Source organism: Nannospalax galili, unplaced genomic scaffold (genome assembly GCF_000622305.1).
Source record: "Nannospalax galili isolate Female #2095 unplaced genomic scaffold, S.galili_v1.0 scaffold580, whole genome shotgun sequence".
NCBI lineage: Eukaryota > Metazoa > Chordata > Mammalia > Rodentia > Spalacidae > Nannospalax > Nannospalax galili.
The window spans coordinates 1,253,530-1,270,208 of record NW_008345762.1 but is presented as its reverse complement, the minus strand read 5'-3'; the positions used below and the strand labels follow the sequence as shown (position 1 = coordinate 1,270,208).

At 38.4% G+C, this 16,679-nt stretch overlaps 1 long non-coding RNA gene across 1 annotated transcript; it reads left to right on the top strand.

The window, feature by feature from the left end:
- The first annotated feature begins 6,418 nt into the window (after positions 1–6,418).
- On the top strand, positions 6,419–13,357 carry LOC115071865. Its single transcript, XR_003850931.1, has 5 exons — positions 6,419–6,568; positions 7,105–7,236; positions 8,038–8,094; positions 9,706–9,845; positions 12,983–13,357. It is a non-coding gene; the product is annotated as an uncharacterized LOC115071865 (long non-coding RNA).
- The last annotated feature ends 3,322 nt before the right edge of the window (positions 13,358–16,679 follow it).

Below are 16,679 nucleotides of genomic sequence, written 5' to 3'. Positions count from 1 at the left end.
CAAGGACAAAGGAAAACAAGAAAACAATCCAAGAGTAAAGACATTGTGACTTTTAGAACAGCCAAAGAGTAAACTGTTTCCAACAGAAACTGCTAATACTTATCTCATGATACCAAAACAACCAATGGGATGCTCCATAAAGTGGACAGAAAGAATTTTTGCCTAAAAATATCTCAAATAGCAACTCCAAGTGTTAACAGGGCTTCTTCAGTAGATTCAGGGGGAAGTTGTAAACATAGATTGGATGAGTTTTGATGAGTATCTGCTAGTTACCTCCACCTGCTATTTATACTCATTCAAAACCAAAAACAAAGCTACAGTAGATCATTCTCTGGACTGGGCAAGATACAAATCAGCAGACAAAAGAACCTGGGGCAGCAGCTGTGAAATCAAATCATGAAAAACACAGGACAAAGCAAGACAAGTCCAACAGTTTCTCTCAATCCCTACTCTAGTTTCAGGAAAATCAAAACAATATAAAAAGAAAACAGAATTTAATTTTCTCCATAAACCTGTTCATAGTATTAGGAGGTCAGGAGTTCTCTTTAGAGATCCCAGGGAGGGACTGAAAGAAAACAAGCAAACAAACAGCAGCTTCTACCTTCCCTGTGAGCTGCTTTGATCCTCTCCATTCTAGGTCAAACCAGAAAAATAAAGTTTTCTACCATCTAAAGATGCGTTACAGAGCTAACAAATGGCAATCTTTGCTTGTGCATGACTTTTTTTCTCTGCTTTTTCTTCTGAACAAGAATATTCCCTCATTCAACATCATTTTCATAATATGCAAGGATGCTACTGAAAATGTAAACTTTTTTCTAACTCTAAGATTTTGTGAGACCATGGGGCGGGGGGGAACAGTGGAGAGGTTTACTTAAGACATATCAAAAAGTTTGGTAGTTAAAAAATATGCATAAAAGTATTCTTAATTTATCCATTTATGTAAACTGGATTAAACATTTTTAAAATATTGTTTTATTATTTTTATTTTATGTGTATAAGTGTATTGCCTACATACACGCAAGTGTAATCATAACGTGCAATGCCTGCAGAAGGAGGCGTTGGATTCCCCAAGAACAGGAATTACAGACAGTTGTTAGCCACCATGTGGGTGCTGGTAATTTAACACCAGTCTTCTGAATGAGCAGCCAGTGCACTTAAGCACTGAGCCATCTCTCAAGCCTCTTTTGAATTATTTTAATTTTTGTTTGAGTGTATTGCCTACATGTTGGAAAGTATACTCTTATCATGCAAAACCTGCAAAGGTCAAAAGGGGGTCAAATCAAGTGGAATGTTATGCAAATTACAAAGGTCTGAGTAACTTAAGGTACACATAAGGTGAGACTTAGAAAATGAGAGATAATCTTAAATTTTCTAAGGTCAAAGTTAAATCAAACTTCTACTTAATGGAGCCATTAATCTATTCTTATTAACAATCAAGGGGTCTGGCTTAAAAGAACAAATATGTGTCTCATCAAAGTTTATTTTAAAGTGTTTGGCTTCTGTTCAAGCCTTACATAAATATTACAGAGCAGTTTAAAGTACCTGTCTGGTATAACTGACCTGCTGGGTACTAACAGCCATACTTGAAGGTCTAAACTAATATGATCAGTGGGGTTTATAGGGACAATATTTTTCCCCTAGCCCTCCAAGACAAATTAGGTTCCAGGGGACTCTGAGGCATCTCTTGAAATGTCAAGTAACTGTGGTGAGTCACTTGTTTTCTGTTCAAGGAGTTGCAGAGACTTCAACATGTGGACTCTAACCAGTGTCCAGTCTACAATCAGGGTCACCACAGAGAAAATATTTCCTTAGTGCTTCCCAGTGAAGCCGCAGTCAAGTAAGGCCGTTGACTCATCCTCGCAAAGATGGAACAACTGGTAACAGAAAGGCTAACAAAGTCAAAAGCTCATTAATAGTCAAAGTAAATCCTAAGGACCTGATTCTTAACTGTCTTTGTCAGTAAAAGAGGAAATGACTAAATTTGGTCACCTACATGACCTCAGACACCCTACAGGAAAGTATAACCAAAGATTAAAATGATTGGTATATTTCTCCAGCAGTCCAAGGGACTGCACTCCTTGGTGTGTAGACCAGGCTGGCCTCAATCTCACAGAGATCCACCTGCCTCTTCCTTAGTGCTAAGCCTGGTCCCTGGCAGGACTGCACTCTTTTGGCATTAGACTTAACCAATAAAATATTACTTAGACAATTATTTCTCACTAATGATTTTTTTCTTGATAAGAAAAAAATTATGTCCAGAATAAGACTTCAGACTTTGGCTCAGTTCAGAATTACAGTGTTCCCCTACAGCCAAAAGAAACAGGCTGACCATTGTTTTAAGCTTAAAAATTAAGTGATGGCCATACTTCTCTCTCATTGTCCAGGGAGAGATGTCTCATTGTGATTATCACCACTTCAACAGCTCTCAAAGTGCCTGAAACACATCAAGGTTTCATCACTCTTGAGTGCAGCCTTGGAGACCTAAAGAAAAACTAGGAAGAGCCCAATAGGTGGATGATTTTGGGAACTCATGAAGAGATTCTAACAAGCCTTAATTGGGACTTTGAAAAATATTTGTCTGTTCTGGCCACTCCTGATTCCCTGCCTAGGACTTACAATGTTAATATTTGCTTTTACTTGTCCCTCATTTCTCTTTCCAAACAGAAGTCAAGGATTTCATTTCCTTTCTACAGATGGCAGTTATATACATTGATGGGGTCCCTTAAGTAGGCCCACTGCTGTGGTACCCTGATTGCCATATCCAATGACCCTCTTCAGCTGAAAGAAGCCAGACTGATTGTTGTCCCAACCCCATACTGACAGGGTAGCCACTTCAGGAGAGGGAAGGACTGGACCTGGAGATAGAGATTGGATAAGCAGTTCAGGGAAGTTCCCCAAACAGCAGATTCAAATGATACTTGGTTCTCTAACCAAAAAATACCAAAAGGGAACCCTTGTTTCAAATTGCCTCCTAAATCAAAAACCCTGCCTACAGGTTGTACATGAGGATAGAAACTAAAACTCCAGTCCAGACACTGATCCCTTCTGGGGAAAAAACTTAGATACTTGATCTCTAGATTTTCCTGGTGAAAAATGGGTTACATCTATCCCACAATTTGAGCCCTTCTTCTAAATGATTTTTATGTTACCTCTTCAGAGGGGATAATTTGAGGAACTAAAGCCGATGAGCAGACAAGACCAGAACATACCTCACTCAGCTTGGAGCTGTTAGCTACAGGCTCTCTTCCTTTTTTTAAGATGACCAATCCATAATTAGGGAAGAAAGATCTGTCCCATACCACCAAAAAACATTTTAAAAGCCCAAGCCCCCCTGGGGCCTTTGGATTTTTCATTTTCTGAGTCCCCTCTCCACTTAGGGAGCAAAGATAAAAGTTTTGTATTAAATAAGTAAATAAGTAGAGATATCGGTTATAAATATATATTGATGGCTATGACTCAAACATTTTATCACATTGTATCTTTGTAATTATGTAGTTAGTAAGCTAAGAGCAGACAGAGGCCAACGAGTTGGGTGAGAATATGAACTTTCTGGAGATTGCTTTCAAAGAAATCATTTTATTTGTCTTAGAATAATAAGAAAGCTTTGTCAGATTAATGGAAAAAGAAATAGAGATCGTATAAAAAAGAACTACCAGTTGTATTGAGAATTATGTTTGCAATGTGTCCAATTTTGCACAGAGAACAGGATGTATATCTACTTTGAGGAAACACAGCAGAACTGTTATCTGGAGGTTTCTGTGTGTGGAAATAAGAGTGAGTGAGCTAGCTCACAGAGATAAGAATGCAGATTTTCTTCCTCACATGTTGACTGAGTCTTTGTCAAGCACAGAAGAAACACTGCTTAGGATTTCAGCTTCCCACATTTGTGTGCTGGAAGGAATCCATGTAGGTAGCACTTTTTCTTTCATTTTCAGGGCAACTTTTATCTATATTCCAAGAGGTAAATATTAGAACCTGGAAGGATAATGGGCAGAAAGTGGGCTCAGACACGAAACCAGGCTTCCTTCCTTTCTTCTTACAGAAAACCAACTCTGAATAATGTAATGGGGTCTCTTTACTAAACTGACAGCTTCTCTTTGACTAGGCTCATTGGTCAGAGAGCTCTCAGGATTGGACTTTGTCTCCCAAATGCTGATGTAACCAGCATGTTCACCCATATCTATCTTTTTACATAGGTGTTAAGAATTCAAACTTGGGTTGTCATGCTTGCAGAATAAACACTCTTGACCACGGAGACATCTCCATATAATTAATCTAGTAGATATATGAGGAAAAGGATTAGATCTAGGTTGGAAGGCACAGTAACCAAAGAGGAAATGAGACACTGAACTAAGTTCTTAAGTTAAAGATGCCAATGTGATAAAGTGAATTCTTGTGGTTTTGGTTGAGTAAGAGATACTGAAATGTCTTTTTTTTTTTTTTCTTTTTTGAGACAGGGTTTCCCTGTAGCCACAGCTGGAACTTGCTTTGTAGACTAAGCTGGTCTTGAAATCAGAGATCTTCCAGCCTCTGCCTCCCATGTGCTGGGATTAAAGGCCTGTACCACCAAACCCAGCTTGAGATGTTCTTTTTTAAAAAGATATTAGAGTTGGGAGAGCAGGCTTTCTTGTAAAGATGAATGGAGATGTGAGAGCCTTACTCAAGATGTTGAATAGATACATGGATTGTAGCTTAAAGAGACAAGGTTAATGATGGGCAGACTATTTCAATATATGATCGCATATAAATGATATGAAAATAAGAAAAGCTATCAGTGAATAGGTGTTCCTGGAGAGCACTGTGGTAATTCTGAACCTGAAATGCCTATGTGTTGAATGAACGGGTGAATGAATGAGTTTCTGGGTTTTGCATTGAAGAGCACAAAGTGACATTTGATATGAAATTTCAAGAACCAAAACAGGATTTTCCAGCTTTGATTTAGGTATTTTTAACTATAAGCCACTGTCTGAGGATGTAACTCAATATACCAGTATAACATAGGGGAAAATTTTAAGGAATGAATGAGTGATTTAAAATGTTGGAAATGAGTTAAGTTACAAGGAGAGCCATTCGGGAGCTAATTCTAAGATAGAAATCCAACATCATTTTTGGAAGTTCTCAAAATACATCCTAACTGCTCACTCCCAACTTCATGTGCTCCCCCTTTTTTTTCCTTTTTTTTTTTTTTCGCTTTTTGAGACAGGGCCTCCCTGTAGCCCCAGGTGGCCTAGAACTCAATATTAAGGCTTTGAACTCACAGAAATCCACCTGTCTCTGCCTCCCGAGTGCTGAGATTAAAGGCGTGTGCCAACACGCCTGGCTCTCTTTTTTTATGTGTGTGCATTTAATACAATAAATCTTGATCATATCTAGACACTGTCCCCCATCAAGAACCACCAAACACCCCCACCAGATTTCATGTATTCTGTCATATAGGTCAAGGCCTATCGAGTCAAGCTTTGTGCCCAGATGTCCCTCTGTACAAGTTCATTCACTGGACTCTAGTTAGTCTATCTAGAGTCATTCCCTGAAAGATCAATCCTCCCTCACCCAAGTCCACTTAGTGCTCCCTGCATGTGGGACATTTATATCACATCCTAATTATGAGGAGAAAAAATAATACCACAAATTTTCCTTTTACATCCTTACTGATACTAAGAAAATTGGGAGGCACATTTTTAAATTCATCCAAGGATCCCACCAAGAGTCCCAGAGAAGTTTCCTTATGGAGCAGATGGCGGTTAACACAGAAATCCACAATTGCCCTATGTCCAGAGAACAAGAGACCACAGCGTGCTTATCCCAGAATATCACACCTATTTCAAACATCTGTCTCCCAAGGCTCAGGGATCATTACGGAAAACTGTAGTGCCAGAGTAGGTGAATGATCACAGGAAAGGGAGTCTTCCAGACTGCTGCTCAGTTACTTATGTGAACTCACAACAGTGGTGACAGCACACACAAGTCCTATCCAAGCTCAAACCAGAAAAATCTCAGCATAGACATGGGAAAATGGGTAAGAATCCCAATCCATCTTAAGGAACTTTTGGCAATAATTGATGCTGGGAAGGGGAGACACAGTATCAAACAGAAATAAACAAAAAATTTAATGGGACTTAATTTTTATAGCATTCAATAACCTAGAACACTTTAGGCTTACCTAGGAACTGATATTTCCCAGACACTGTCATGCCATTCCTTGATACATACTGGCACTAATTATCTAATACTTATTATGTCAGACTTCATGGCATGGACATATATCATTTGAGAAATGACTTGTCTCCATATAAGATAAAAACTTCATATGAAAGGCATTTAGGGTCTACTACAATTATAACAGTGTGACTGCATGACTTTGTACAAAGAGGGTGCACCTCTCATGCAAATAACCAACAGCTATTTATTATAGAATGAGCCAAACTCTGGATTCTGGTAGAAAGATTGTGGACATTCTTCAAAATGAAAACCAAAGTGCACCAGTAGAAAAAGCTGAGACATCTGATATTTCACCCACCTACCAGACAGGCTGCAAAAATTCCTAAAGGAGAATCTGAAAGCTCTTGGTGTAAGTAAGCCTCACTGATAAAGAATTTTGAATGAGGAAGAGTTTAGGGTTATTTGCAGATATTTGTGGGTGGAGGGTTGTGCCAGTTTAAGAGGTGGGTAAGCTAGAGGGGTTTGGCCATTATTTGTACCAATCATTGTGCAGAATAAAAGAAGAAAGCCTGGATTGGAATCAAGAGACCACATTTTAAATGAGGGATATGCACAAGGGAGAAAAAAGTTAATGGTGCTGGCATTATGCAAACACCTGGACCCCTAGCCCAAGATGTGATACTCACTAATGAGTATGCCTTTTTGGAGCAAGGCTGACCCACATGGTCAGTGTTTTAGTAAAGGAAGCATATTCTTCCAGAGCTGACCCTTAACAGATCTTTTAATGATATCCAATGTGGTTAAGCCTTTGGGACCACATTGTTGGGGTAAAATGAAATTATCCTCAGAAAGAAATATTCGCTGTTGTCTTTAAAATCTGCATTGTGTTTTTCCTTTATTAATTTGGGGGGCTGATAAAGAATCTTTGTTTTGTCCCTCTTCTAGGTGGCTCAGATCACGATCAGTGTGAAATATTTCCTCTATGGGACCATTGGACTTTTTACTATTAATTTAAAATATTTCAGCAATTTATTCTTCTTATTTTATACAGGCTTCCCTATATGGGCATCGTTTTCTGTGAGTATGCTTCATTTGTGTCTCAAATGAATTATTAGTCAACCATTTATCCATTCACCAGATGTATCAACACACAACTTGTATATTGGACATCTTGTCAATATTTTCAATGATATTAAGCTAGGATTTAATTTATGACATTATTGCATATTGTAATATGGGCACCTTTAAGCTCTATTTCATGGCATATAATGAAAAGCTAATCATTATAAGCTTGTTCCCTTACTTTAAGCAATTGACACATAGCAAAGATGATTTGGTTTCTTTTATTGAGTTTTTTGTTTTGTTTTGTTTTGTTTTTTGTTCTTTTGAGGCAACAGCTCACTGTGGAGCCCAGGCTTGCCTGGAGCTCATGACTTCTGCCTCAGCCTCTGTGACTGTTGGGATTAAGGAGTCAGTATCACACCTGGCTCAGGTAATATTTAGATTAGTGTAAACAGTGGAAAAGTGAGTGTCATTGTGTGTGTGTGTGTGTTCTCACTTTTCTTATCAAAATATATTAATATAAATACCAGGTATATTCAAATCTAAATCTTACCTTCTCTGAACCTAATATGTGTTTCAACAATGCACTGTTTTCCACTAATTTTGGTCTACTTCTTTGTTCTGCCATAAGGATGCTATTTTTAATTAGAATAAAATGTAACACTGATACTTTTGTTATGCAGTATCTTAGAATTTTGAAGGAATTGTTCATTAGGTGAGTAATAGATACAGAGAAAAATGTCCATCTGGTGGGAGAGAAGGGGTGATGGAAAAGAAGCTTCCACACTGCAGATGTCTTTCTTGTCTTATAAACAGTTTGTCATCTCTGGATCTCTAACTGTTGTATCTACCAAGAAGCAAACAAAATCACTGGTGAGTTAATAATTATGTGATTAGTAATTAAGGGGGAAACAGAGAACTAAGTAACACTGGCGTTCATTATTAAGCAATAACACAAGGAATTGTTTTTTTTGGAACATTGCAACATAGAACCAATTGATCTTCCTATGACTATGGGAATGATCTTTATTCATGAAAATAATCTGGGCTAATGACTTTTTAGTGAATCCCAGAAAAACTGTATTCTTGGGCCTTATGACCAGGGTGTATCCTTGGCAACCTCAATTTGGTCCTCCACCTGAAAGGGGAGGGAGTAGGCATGGAAGTTAAAAAAAGAAATATAAGGCTATCAAGTATAAAGGAAAATTATATATATATACATATATATATATAAAATGAACAAATGTGGGCATGCTTGATAACGTATCAAAGCACTGCAAGCTGTGCACCCACCCATATCCAGTGGACACTGTGGGGACTGGGAAAGGATCTGTGACCTTGAATGAATGCATACTAGAGGTGGATGGTCCCAGTAGCCAGATGGTCTATTGAGATATGGGTGGAGCCTTACTTGAACTTGTACATCCCCCATGAATCTGGAGAAACCATTTTGAATAAATTATAGGTGTGGCCTGACAGAGGACACAGTGAAGGAAACAAGATTCTAACATCAGTTCCACAGGCACAGAGTGAGGACACAGACACCTCCATCTGTACAGGTTGAGGGAACAAGAGAGAGCCATCAGCACAGTTCTGGGAGACAAATGGTTCTAATAGATATCTTGGTGAACAAATATCTCCCAAGTTCAGGGACACTCTTAACAATATAATTTAAGAGTCAGTTTATTTGTTCAGGTAATATTGATGTTGGTGTAGTAAGAAACACCGCATATGACTAGCTGAAAATAGGATCTATCACTTTAGAATTGAGACATACAGATAACCAGATCTTATCACCATCAGAAGAATGAGTAAAGTTTATGTAGTTCATTGAAGTCCCTTTAGTCTCACCAGTAAATAAACAAGTATGTAAATGGTCTCTTATTTTTAGTGTATGGCACAGCTATGACAGAGGAATGAGCTAAAGAAACAATGAAATCTAGAATTCAGATATTACTTTTCTCTGTCATGTGACAACATGTCTGACAGAGCAACTTAAAGGGAAAAGGATTTGTTTGGGCTCCTGATCTCAGATGAAGCAGTCGCTCTTGGCAGGGAAGGCCTGGTGGAGTTCATGGTACTAGGACAAATCTTGATCAATCAGAAAGCAGGATGTGGAGAATGCCTGTGTTCAGTTAATGTTTTCCTTTTACCCGTTTTTTGGTCTGAGCCCCTAATCCATGAGATGGGGCTTCCCACATTCAAGGAATCCTCTCTGCTTAACACCCTTCCAGACATGCCCAGAGGTGTCTCTTAGGCAGATCTGAATTCTTTCATGTCATCACACATGGCAAGTATTTAGAAATACCATTCCCCGCAACTTTCCTTCAACAAATTCACATTGTTCTAAATTGGTGACATGGGAATGAAGACACCTCAGTGTGGTCTTATAGAGAAGTTTGTGGGCTCAGAATTCCCCTCTGGGTTTAGAAGTTTGGTCCTATGGCGATTAATTTGAAGCAAGTTGTTTCCTTTGTTTTTCAGATGAGTGGCAATGTGGGCACCAACACTGTCAGCACCCTGGTCTCACTAGCTGGAATCTTCCTTCTGTCAAGTAGTTTATTTAAAATTTCCCACTTTGACTGTTATGAAAGGTCATGTTTGGCTTCAGATCAATGGTAGCTGTAAGTATTTTCATCCTGAATTCTGGAAAACTAAATGTTCATTTTGGGAAGATAATGAAAATGTTAGGAATATGACATGGCCTGAGCCTCCAAAAAATAGTATCAATTTTAGGAAAGAAAAAAGCATGTTTAAATGTCAGAGAACCCAACTTCAGGCAATCCAATTTTTATTTCATAGGGAAAAATCAATAAAGATGTAGACTGAGTATATTAAAATTGAGGTCAAAGATGATATGATTTTTATTTTATCCTTTGTTACTTAAAAATATTTGCCAATTTGTTACTACTGTGATTTTATTTTAAATTATTTTTAGTTTATGTATATGAATGTCTTGCCAGCATGTATGTAGGTGTGCCACATGTGAGTAACGCCCACAGAGGCAACAATAGGGCATTGAGTTTGGAATTACTGATGGTTGTGAGCCACTGTGTTTGTGCTGGGAACTAGAACTGAACCTGAGTCCTCTGCAAGAGCAGCCAGTGCTCCTACCCACAGATCCAGACCCCACTGAATAATTTTAAAATTAAGTGCCTTACAAAGTTTTTTGATAAACAATACTTATTTTGACTTTCCAGTGTCTGAGAATAGACCATTGTTTGAATTAAGGCAACATGGAGGAGGGGGAGTGAGGGACAGAAACAGAAGCAGAACCCTGGGGAGCTGTGGGACAGATTTTACTAAGGAACACAGTGACAAAACATTTCACAGTGGTGACTTGATTTTTAGCTCTAAAATGCATGTTGCTTTTTATTTCCAATGGAAACTTAAATGAAAAACTAGAAAATTTTTATATTTTCCCATTGTTCTTAATTCTTGCCATATCTGACATTTAATGAAAAGAATCAGCTTTGCAATGTTTAGTTACAAGCCTGATACTTGTGACTGACCAAAAGTTAGCTTCACTGTATTAATAATTGATACTACCAAATAAGAGTAATTTGAAGAAAAGTTAGAATCAGAAGAAACCCATGGAATTCTGAAAAAAAAAGTCACCATAGTTTTATTTCCTATACTGCATTGGTAGGTTGAAGAATAATCTACTTTGTTTCCACCTCTTGTTCTAGGACAGTACATGACTTTGAGGTTTCAGATCAAATTCATCCCACCATTTCATAAGTAATAAATATCGCCCCCTTTGGGGACCTTATGTGAAGTACTGAGATAAAACCATCCAAACTTTCATCAAGATATTAAAGAATACTATGAAATCCTATTTTCTTAAATAGGGAATCGTGACTATCCTTATGGTGTCGACCTGTCTGCAAAGTTTAATTTCACTTCCTCTCTCTATGTTCAAGTATAAAGTGGATGATGGGAATGTTGGCTGGGTGAGATTACTTCACTGAATGATATTGCCTGTAAAGGTTTTCTTTTACTTCCTGTAAAATGAACAATGAAAAAATTGTAAGTGGTTCTCAACAAGTTATGTTCTTTATACATGGGTACTTTATTATTTATTTATTATAAATTTATTCCTCTTCCTTCTCCCTCCAACTCCTACCATGTTACCTCACTCCCTCCCAATTTCTGAGCTCTTTTTAAATTACTATTGTTCCAAATACACAGAGATACACACACTCATATATATATTTATATATAATATACATCTACATAAATGCCAATGAATCCATTTAGTGGCGCTCATACATACTTGTGCTTAGGGCTAAGCATTTGGGATTGAATAACTTCTCAGGGAGCTTGACCACGGAGAAAACTGATTCTGTCTCCCTCTGCAACCATTGATTTTCTGTAGATCTTCATCTAGAGATAGAGGTGGGATCTTATGAAATTTGACATTTGACTGGTATTATCATTATACAGTTATTATTTAGGCAACCATATCATTGAGATTTCATGAGTGAACCCTCCTGTCACATCTAAAAGACTCTATCAATGGTCAGAATAAGAGAGGAAACATAAGTCACAGCCCCGTAGGATAAATACTGCATCAAATTTATAAATTGTAATAGTCATCTCATTTAAAATTTACAGTTTCTGTCATCAAATAATCAATAAATGTAAGTTAGATATAATAGCATACAAACACACATACCTTTTTTCACATAGATATAATGTGCATTCCTTCTCATAGATTTTTGAAGAATATTTTATTTATTATTTTTATTTTATGTGCATGAGTATATTGCCTGCATGTGTGTAAGTGCACCCATGTCGTGCAAAGCCACAGAGGTCAGAAGAGGGCATTGGATTCCCCCTGGAACTAGAGTTAAGGACAGTTCTTAGCTGCCATGTGGGTGCTGGAAGTCGAACCCAGGTTCTCTACAAGAGCAGTCTTAACCATCTCTCCAGCCCCCTCATAGCTTATTTATCTTGCATCTGTAACTCATTATTTTCTGACCCATTAGAGATAAACCATGTGCACAAATGTTCCAATAGATAAACTTATATGTCTTATGCTAATTTGAAGAAAAGTAGTGAGTTCCCTTACCTCTCTCTATCTTATTGTACAAGAATTACTTTAATAGCTTTGCATCATTTTTTCTCTTTACCTTCCATAAATTCAACAAACACTAGTGTGACTCCTACATGGGCACTCACTTAGCAAAACATTAAAGAAACCTTGATTCATAGGGTAAGTTTTAGTCAAAAATGAAATTGACCTGAACCCCTATCCTGTTTGGGACTTCTGAGCCCAAAGTCCACAGAGGTCACCTATAAATAAGGGAGCATATTTTTCAAAACAAATTGATAGAAACTTAGAGTGTTGTATTGGTTACTTTACTGTTAGTAGGATAAAAAAACCCTGCAAGAAATAAAGGGAAGAAGGTTTATTTCAGTTTACCACTCCAGATAGCCAGAGTGCACCATGGGGGATAAGCTTGGAAGTAGGAGTGTAAGGCCACTCTGGCAGCCAGGAAGCAGAAAATCACATTTCATCTTCACACAGGAAGCAGAAATGGAGAAAAGGAAGTGCTACCAGGCTGTAAAATCTCAAATCTAGCCCTCAGTGACATACTACCTCCAACAAGCCTCCGCTTCCTGGGGGTTCTGTTACCTTCCCAATCAGTGCCACCAACTGGGGACCAAGTGTTCAAACACATCAGTACATAGGGAATATTTCTCATTCAAACCACCACAAGTGTATTATTCTTAATGGTATGTTGTCTTATTTCAGAGTTCTCTACTGTTTAGCTGGAAATCAGCTTCTGAAGGCCCTTATCAAGAATTGTTACCTCAAACTTCAATCTACAGCGAACTTGAACATAAAGAAACAACACCCTCACAGGATCCCACAGACACCAGAAAACAAATGTGAGGCTGTGCCCCTGTATTGTGGATCCACAGAGGCAAGAAGCGCTCATTCTGTGGTGACCAAGCTGGAAACACACATCTGTGGGGCTTCATTGGAGTAGTTCAAAGTCATAGAAATAAGAGTTAGTATCCATCCTGTTCAAGGACTGATTGGCCACAAATCAGATTATCTTTAAAAACTTGACTTTGAAATATCAGTGGCCTAAACCATTAAATTTTATACACTGTATCTTTAAAATGTTTGTTGCCTGTGACATTGTGATTGACATTGACTGGACATACAGACACACAACAATATGGCACTACCAACGAAAATGTCATGACAATAGTTTTTAAAGTTCTCTCATGTTTTCCAATGTGGGGAAAAGAAAATTTAGAAGTTGGAAGTTTGGCAATGGAATACTTTAGGACCAGAAAAAGCAAATGTCACTTTGAGCCACAGTTCATTAAATGTCATTGTCAACACTATGTGAGGTGGAAGTATTAGAGGGAAAAGATCAACAGCTAGAAAATAATACTCTTTCTGCCACAGTGTTCTTAGCCAGTGTGATCAGTTTTGTGAAATCACACACCCATAGAAAATATATTTGCTCATTAACTTTATGAGTTAGAAAACTTTGTCCATTATTATGGCTTTCAAGACATGACGTTACCTCCTTTTAAATCAACTGTGTTCAATCACTTTTAAATTTTGTAATTATTTTTATTGGACACTGATACCTCTGAATGTTCATGGAGGAGTTTATAATAATTCAGTACATGTATACAATGTACAATGACTATCTCATCATTTATAATTTCTGTGTGTTGGGAACATAGGGACTGTTTTTTGTAGTTATGCCTAGACATGCATAATTGTTTTACCTTATTACTCTGTTTTGGCGCCCAGTATGAAACCTCCTTATTCCCTATTCTCTCCTCTTGTCTTATGAGAGACCACTATTCTACTCCATTCTGTGAAATATTTTGCTTTCCATCCTAGTTAGCTTTAACTGCCAACTTGACACAGCTAGGCTCATATGAGACGACAACCTCAGTTGAGAATTTCCTAGCTGAGGTTGGTCTGGGTGGATCATCTTGATTTTAATTGATGTAGAAGGGCCAGCCAATTTGGGGCAGCACCAGTCCCTAGGCAGATGGTTCTGAACTGTACCAATAGCTGGCTGATAAGCCTGTTTGAGAGCCAGCTAGCAAGGACATTCTCCACAGTTCCTATCATGCTTCTTTGGCTGAGAAGTGAGTTTGTTGGTTGTAAGTAATGCTGTTTGGAAAAGCAAGACTGCTGGTTCCTACCTTGAGGTCCAGCCTTGACTTCCCTCAATGATGGACTGTAACGTATAAGAGAAAATAAATCCTTTCCTCTCCTAAGTTGCTTTTGAGCACAGTGTTTTTGTTTTGTTTTGTTTTGTTTTGTTTTTTGGTGTTTTTGAGACAGGGTCTCCCTGTAGCCCCAGCTGGCCTGGAACTTGTGACGTAGACCAGGCTGGCCTCTAACTTACAGAGATCTGCCTGCCTCTGCTTCCCAAGTGCTGGGACTACAAACGTACCTGGCCTGGTCACAGTGTTTTATCACAGGAATATAATTGAAACTAGACCACCTTCCAAATATAAATAATGACCTGTTATTGGTCTTCCAATGTCTGAGTCATTTTATTTAATACAGTGAACTTGCTGTTCACCTAATTAGTTGCCTCTGTTTATAGAAAATATTTTAAGTTTGTTTTTATTGAATTTTTGTGTATTTCATACAGAACATCTCAATCTTAATTATCTTTATACCCCCATCCCCACTAGCACCCACCCATAACCCCCCCAACACTGGAGCCTATATACTCTGTCATCTGGGTGAAGGCCCACTGCATCGTCAGTGTCCCAAGATGTTTCCCAGTGCAAGTCCATCCACTGAGGTCTACTCAGCTATCTCTAGTCCCTTGTTTTATGAAACTCAGTTCTTACCTAGCAGAAATGAGTTAACAACATTTCTCCAGATAATATTGGGGTCTGTTCTTTATTTTCCCAGTTCTATGCTGGGGTTTTGTCTGCCTGAGTTTGCATGGGACTTGTGTATGCTGACACCATTGCCATAGAATCAAATCAGCATGTTCCCAGGAGCTTGTAGGATTCTATTTGCCTATGGTCATGCACGTCCTCCCTTGCTCTTACAATCTTTCCACTCCCTCTTCTGTGATGATCCCTGAGTGGGTGAAGTTTAATGAAGGAGTTCTGTCCAAGGATCAGCAGTCAGCAAACTCTTGATCTCTATACTTTGGCCATTTGTGACCTTTTGTGTTCCTGGCTCTCTGTTGCATGAGGGAGCTTCATTACTGAGAACTGAGATTCATTAGTGTCCTCTTCTTTACCCCTGTTCTATATTTAATGAGCCTAAGGTGTAGAGGTTGCATTGTAGATCTGTCACTTAGGCCTGGGAAATTCACAGACAATATTAGAGTGCGACTAGTTGTGGTACTTGGTAATAGTCTCCAACTGATGTAAAACGAGCTTCTTTGATGAGTGGTGACTGGGCTATTTGTCTGTAATATGAGGATACATGTTTTGCACATAGTAAAAAGTCACATTAGTCTAGGCATGTGACAGTCTTGGGATTTTCTCTAAGACCTATGACCACTCCAGTCATGTGTATTTGGTTTTGTTTACAGTATGACACTTGAATTTTCTTCACTGAGTGGGCTTTTAGTCCAATTAGGTAGCTGTTGATTGCCCCCACGATAAAACTGCCACCACTACACCAGTGTCCTATGCTATGATGGCCACTGATGTGGCTATTTGGTCTTGAAGCTGGTGTTGGACCATCAATTGATATTTTCCCATGGCACCTTCATAGTGCTCTCCAAAGCTATGAGAGCTAGCCTTCAGTGGAAGTGGCTTCCAGGACAGTTCCAGACCCACTGCTCCAAATCCTGTGTCCGAAGTATGTTCCGTCTTCAGCAGTAAGGTCTTATCTTCAAGTTCTGTGAGGAAATCAAGGGCTGTGGCAATGGCCTGTATAATTTTGGGAGATCTGTTAGACCACCCTAGCCAACAACTCAAGGGAAGGTTTCTTTTGTCTGGTCCTGTTTCTTGTTATGTAGCTGTAAAATGTACACTTGGACTCATGTAAAGATACTGGATGTGTAATTAGTCAGTAGGTTTTTGGACTAATATGATTCCCTCTGTTTTTTAAACTACCTAGGTATTATTTATTCTCTCTCTCTCTCTCTCTCTCTCTCTCTCTCTCTCTCTCTCTCTTCATTCATGGCTTCCCATTTAAAGCGTCTTCATCAGTTTCTTCCCCATTTTAATGTTTTCATTGTAGAAGTCCTTCCTTTCCTTGTTTCGGTTTATTCAAGGAATTTTATTTTATTGAAGGCTACAGTGGATAGTATTGATTCTTTAATTTCATCCTCTCTATGTTTGTTGCTGCTGTAAGAAAGGCTACTGATTTTGTGTGTTGGTTTTGTATCCTGCCACTTTGCTGAAGTGTTTGTCAGCTGATGGAGAAGCATGTTATGTGGAAGTAAGGATACTTTCATTTCCTCTTTTCCTACTTGAATAACATTTAT